Genomic DNA, 7,063 nt, shown 5'->3' with positions numbered 1-7,063 from the left:
ATCTGTTCCAACTTCGATCAACGCTAGCTACTAGTGCCCAGACCTGCATCACGAAATAGATGCAGAGCGTAGCATGAGTACCAAAACACAGGTACCCAGTAGGCATCATAGGCCGACTAAACTTGAAAAGTAAAGACAATATGAAAAGAAGGAATAACACAAACCGAAGTCAAGAAATAAAATCTAACTAACAATGGAATTCACACGAGTGTAGAAAGAACTAACTAAAGTAATCTATAAGCTAACTACAGCTAACTGGAACCCCATAAGCCCAGAAGGTACACTCGTGCGCAAGTTAAATAAAAACCCGATGGACCCCCATAAGCCCGACGAGTACACAGAATAACTATAACTAAAGAGAATTGCATATGAGAACCTAGGAATGGAGAACCCGAACCAAAACCTCAACCCCAATTTGTAAAATCTGATAGTACGGAGGCCGGACCTCAAACCGGATGCTCACCAGAAGTACCAAAGTAACCATTAATAAGTATCAAGTATCTGAGGCCGGAACTCTAACCGGATGCTTTATATAAATGTTTGGGCAATAGAGGCCGGACCTTAAACCGGTTGCTCTATAATAATATTTGGGCAATAGAGGCCGGAACTCTAACCGGATGCTCTATAAAGGTGCCAGTGTAGCTGCTGAAAGAGTCCTAATCGATCCACACTCATAAATATCCTTGGAGCTCCGTCCATACTTAGCCAATCAATGTAAGTCCTTGGATTCTGCCTGCAGGCCCGGGTGCACCACCCTGGCCGCGCCACCTCGCGAGCGAGTCATCCTGCGAAAGAGTGAAACAAGTAAAATTTCCAGAAACCAATACGACACACGCTGCACGAAAGCGAAACAAAAGAGGAAATTTTCCTAATGACATCCTGTAGCCTCCCGAAGATAAGTTACGGACGTCTCCGCACCGATCCGCAGGACTCTACTAGACGTTAGATCTGTGCAAGTGAGACCGGTGAACCTTATGCTCCGATACCAATTTGTCACGACCCAATTTCTCAAATCATGATGGCACCTATTATAACCCACCAGCAGGTAAGCCAACCCGTAACCCGCAATAACACGTAATGGGTCTGAGGGTAGAAACTAAACAAGAGTAGGCAAATAACAATATACACAGGCGGAAGCAAACCAAAACATAAATACAAATAAACATCCCTCCCTGAACCTGGAAGTCACTAGTACAGAGCTACTAACAAAATGAGTACAAGTCCCAAAAGTGGACAACTGAGACTGGACTGTCTCGAAAGGTAAAAGACAAGTCTATATATACAGATGGAGACTGAAATAGTACAAAACGTCGTGTGCTCACTCCCGTCTCCGGATCAGTCTGCTCCAAGCTCGATCAACGCTGGCTACTAGTGCCCGGACCTGCATCACGAAACAGATGCAGAGCGTAGCATGAGTACCAAAACAACAGGTACCCAGTAGGCATCATAGGCCGACTGAACTTGAAAAGTAAAGGCAGTATGAAAAGAAGGAATAACACAAACCGAAGTCAAGAACTAAAATCTAACTAACAAGGGAATGCACACGAGTGTACAAAGAACTAACTAAAGTAATCTATAAGCTAACTACACCTAACTGGGCCCCCATAAGCCCAGAAGGTACACTCGTGCGCAAGTTAAATAAAAACCCAAACGGACCCCCATAAGCACGACGAGTACACAAAATAACTATAACTAAAGAGAATTGCATAAAAGAACCCATGAACGAAGAACATCGAACCAGAACCTCAACCCTAATTAGTAGAATCTGACAGTACGGAGGCCGGACCTCGAACCGGATGCTCACCAAAAGTACCTAAGTAACCAATCACAAGTAACAAGTATAAGAGGTCAGAACTCTAACCGGATGCTCTATATAGGTATCTGAGCAATAGAGGCCGGACCTTAAACCGGATGCTCTATATAAGTATCTGAGCAATAGAGGCCGGAACTATAAACCGATGCTCTATATAAGTAACTGGGCAATAGAGGCCGGAACTCTAACCGGATGCTCTATAAAGGTGCCAATGTAGCTGTTGAAAGAGTCCCAATCGATCCATACTCATAAATGTCCGTGAAACGCCGTCCACACATAGCCAATCAATGAAAGTCCTTGGAACCAAATTCAAATCGCGAAGTAGAACTAGTGTTGCTGATGTAACTCGTGAAGCCGTAACATCGGGGAAAATAAGGATAACTATAATCGGAGAAAGAGTATCGCCTAACTAAGGCCCAAACTATCAGACTCAAGTCTGCTACACCAGTCTACAGGGATTTAAGCCGGCCGAGCGACGTCGGGGCAAAACTAAGGCCTATCGGATCCGAATCATGTATTTCTAAGGCAAGCCCTAGTCAAACCTAAACTAAGGCCCAACATGCTTCAAATAAATAATAATTAAGCATGCAAGCACTCCACATAGAGAGGAGGGTCCATTAATAACACAAAGCATGCTCACAGTTACCCGATAATTCTCGAAATAGGCCGAAAACATGATTTCTAATCACCTATGCATGATTCAATAACTACCCAACCCAAATCCCAACTAATCAACATGCATTCACATTTTCGAGTTCAATCTAAGAGAGGAAAACCGTAGCCTACCTGTAGGCCAATCACACGAGCTCCAAAATAACTTCTCCGGAGCTTTCCCTTTCCGAACGTCCTCGAAACGCTGCCCCGCTATCAAAAATAGGATCACAACGTTATTACAGTCGTTTAGACACCAAAATCACAACAAACGGAGACGGGTCAATTTTGGAGTCAAAACAGGAATCGTGGGACCCGTGCAGAAAATTTCGAAATTAACCTCAAAAGTGGGTCCTAACCAGTTTTCCCAGCTCATGTCCCAAAATGGGACACAATTCGGGGCTCGGGAACAACACAATATCAACATGCAACTAAAACCCAAATTTTCTCAAGGAGTCAAAACAAGAATCGTGGGACCCGCGCTGAAAATTCCAAAATTACCCCAAAAGTAGGTTCTTAACAGCTCCCCGAACTTGTGTTCCATGATGGGACACAATTCGGGGCTAAGAAACAACACAGTACCAACATACAACAAAAACCCAAATTTTCCTCGAGAACTAAAGGAATGGGAAAGCAGCTAATTCAGCATATTTACCAAAAACAGGTGGTTTACAGTAAACTCTGACAACACCACAATGTTCTCCTCGAAAAACCACTCAAGATAGCCTCAAAAATCACTGAAATCGGACCTAAAATGACTGAAATATCAAGTCTCAAAAATTCCCAAAATCAAGCTCACAAAAAGGGTGCGGCAGCAGGTATTTTACAAAATTTACCTCAAAACCGGAGACTTCCAAAATCACTATCCGAGCTCACCAACACGTTGTCCTCGAATAATCTCACAACTTTTCCTTTTGAATCGCCCAAATCGGTTGAAAGATGAGAGAGTTATCAGGGTTTAAGTTTGGGGAATATGTTGCTGTTTTTCTGCATTTATTGCAGAAAATCTGCAATAATTCCAAAACTTGAAACTCCGACGGGGTGCTCCGATCTCGTTCGGAACCCCGTGCACGCAAACGAGATATGCAACCATACCAAATTTGATATTCCAGACTCAACGGCGCAGTCGAAATTTCCATCATAGGTCATTTCGATAAAAAGTAGGTCCACTTCAAAAAGCCATTTTAAGTCAAAACTCACAAAAGGGCTCGAAAAGACATCGAAAACCTCCAGACACAAAAGAAGGGTCAATCTAGGCCAAACTTGACATTCCAGAGCTAACCGCGCTGACGGAATTCTCATCCGAGCGCGTTTACTCAGAATGTTGACCAAAGTCAAACTTAAGCTTAAACTTAGAATTAAAACGCCTAATCGCACCGACTCACACTGAAAACCTCGGGAGTCATGTCGACCATGCTATCATCCTAAAATGACCCTTTCGGAGCTGATGGAATCGTCAGAATTGGATTCCAATGTCATCTTCTTGAACTTTTGATCAAAAATGATCGTTCAAGGTTCATAAGCTCCAAAACACAAAAACTCGCACCAAGACCAAACGAACGACCAGGTGACCGAACTGTCAGTCCCAGCAAGTCATAAATGACTGGGGGTCGCTATAGGAACGCTCTAAACGACACACAGAAATGACCAAGAGGGACATTACAACATTCACTACTAAAAAGGACTTTCGTCCGCGAAAGTAAGGGTCAAGAAGTACTAGAAGGCTTAAACAAGCTGGGAAACTGCTCTCACATCTCCTACTCGGTCTCCTAGGTATCCTCCTCGACTGGAAGATGCCTCCAACGGACCTTAACAACAGGAATGGCTCTAGAGCGCAATCTCCTCACATCTCTGGCTAGAATGGCAACTGGCTCCTCTACAAATGTCAAACGATCATCCAACTCGACTGCATCATACTGGAGCACATGGGACTCATCAGGAACATATCGCCGCAGCATCGAAACATGAAACACTGGGTGGATGGCCGAAAATACTGGAGGTAGGGCCAACTCATAAGCAACCTCCCCAACTGTCAGCTGTTGTTGTATGCAAACTCTGCCAAAGGCAAGAACTGGTCCCACTGACCTCCAAAATCCATAACACAGGCCCGCAACATATTCTTAAGGACCTGAATAGTACGCTCCGAATGGCCATCCGTCTGTGGGTGAAAAGCTGTGCTAAGGTGGACACGGGTGCCCAACTCCTCCTGAAAAGCCCTCCAAAAGCTGGAAGTGAACTGTGAACCCGGGTCTGAAATGATAGAAACAGGCACGCCATGAAGACGGACCACCTCCCTAATGTAGATACGAGCCAACCTCTCGGCACTGAAAGTAGTATGAACAGGAAGGAAGTGTACTGACTTGGTCAATCGATCCACGATGACCCAAATGCTGTCAACACCTCTAGAAGTCCGAGGCAACCCCACAACGAAGTCCATAGTTATACGCTCCCACTTCCACTCCGGAATGGGTAATCTCTGAAACTCACCACCAGGCCTTAAATGCTCGGCCTTTACTTGCTGGCAGCACAAGTAACGGGAAACAAAGTCAGCAATATCTCTCCTCATGCCACTCCACCAGTAATGCTGCCTCAAATCATTATACATCTTCGCTGTGCCCGGATGGATAGAGTATCTAGACTCATGGGCCTCAGAAAGTATCAACTGTATCAGATATCCAACTCTCGGAACACAAATACGGCCGGCAAATTTTAACACTCCATCAGGATCTAAGGTAGCCTGACCACCATCACCCGCTAACACTCGATCTCTAAGGGCCACCAAGGTGTCATCCTCAAACTGGCAACCACGGATCCTATCAAGCAAAGAAGACTGAACTCCCATAAAGGCCAAGATGCGTCTAAAATCTGAGATATCCAACCGAACCATGCTATTAGCTAAGGACTGAATGTCCAAAACTAAGGGTCGCTCCTCAATAGATAAGAAGGCTAGACTACCCATACTCACCGCCTTTCGGATCAAGGTGTCCGCTACCACATTCGCCTTGCCGGATGATAGAGAATAGAAAGGTCGTAGTCCTTCAGGAGCTCAATCCAACGACGCTGCCTCGAATTAAGGTCCCTCTGGCTCATGATGTACCAAAGACTCCTATGATCGGTATAGATCTCACATCGAACTCCATACAAGTAGTGCCTCCAAATCTTAAGCGCGAAAACTACCGCCGCCAACTCCAAGTCATTAGTGGGGTAGTTGCGCTCATGAATCTTAAGCTGCCTCGACGCATGAGCAATAACCCGACCCTGCTGCATCAATACACAACCCAAACCAAGACCGGATGCGTCACAATAAACTGTGAAGCCCTCGCCCTCAACTGGAAGGGTCAATATAGGAGCGGTGGTCAATAACTCCTTGAGCCTCAAAAAGCTCGCCTCACACTCCTCTGACCAAACAAAGGGAACATCAACACGAGTCAATCGAGTCAACGGGGCTACAATAGTAGAAAATCCCTCAATAAAGCGTCTGTACTAGCCTGCTAATCCGACGAAGATCCGAATCTCAGTAACTGAGGTAGGCCTAGCTCAATCACGAATAGCCTCAATCTTCGCCGGATCTACCATAATGCCCTCCTTGGATACAACATGCCCCAAGAACTCTACAAAGTCTAACCAAAACTGGCACTTTGAGAACTTGGCCTAAAGCCGCTGATCTCTCAAAGTTTGGAGCACAATCCTCAAATGCTGCTCTTGTTCACTCCGGCTCCGCGAATATACCAGTATTTTATCCATGAAGACAATAACAAATAAATCAAGGTATGGCCTGAATGCATCTGATCTACCACCTCACCTTCCTCCCCGAGCTCCGCCTCTGGTACCCTGTGGGGTGTCCCGACGACCCTGGTCCTGACCACCACCTCTAGCTAGAGGGGGCACTGCTAAAACTGGTCTAGGTGCAATGGGAGCTGGTACAATCGCACCTCGCCCTCGCCGGGGGCACTCTCTAGACCAATGGTCAGGCGCACCGCAATCAAAACACCCCGAACCTGAACGCCCTGAAGTAACCCGACCGCGATAGGAAGGGAGGGAATCTGATCCCCTCGAACTCTGGCCCGTACGAGGACCACCCTGGTGATGTTGACCTCCCTCAGAAGCAGGTAATGCCGCTTGAACAGGCCGACTGGACTGACACTGCTGGAATCTCTGGCGGGGCCTATCATAGTAGTCTCTCCCTCCAGTCTGGGACCCGCTGTAGCTGCCCTGGTAGCGTGCCCTCTTATCGCTGCCCCCTTGGGCCTCGCTATGAATATGCTCCATGGATCGGGCATGGTCGACCACATCAAGAAATGAACGGCCGGCCGAAACCAAATGCTCTATGTCGACCCTCAGACGGTACCGCAACCCACGTACAAAACAACGAACTCTCTCCTTCTCCGTGGGTAGGATCATGGTAGCATGTCGAGATAACTCATGGAACCTCATCTCGTACTCCGAAACGGTCATAGGTCCCTGCTCCAATATAGAAAACTGATCACGAAGCCTATCCCTAACACTCTGTGACATGAACCGGGCCAAGAAAGCCTCTGAGAACTCACTCCAAGATACAGTAGGCGATCCAGCTGGCCTGCACTCTCGATACGAGCGCCA

Source organism: Solanum tuberosum, unplaced genomic scaffold, assembly GCF_000226075.1.
Source record: "Solanum tuberosum cultivar DM 1-3 516 R44 unplaced genomic scaffold, SolTub_3.0 scf00163, whole genome shotgun sequence".
Taxonomy (NCBI): domain Eukaryota; kingdom Viridiplantae; phylum Streptophyta; class Magnoliopsida; order Solanales; family Solanaceae; genus Solanum; species Solanum tuberosum.
This window is presented reverse-complemented; position numbering follows the sequence as displayed.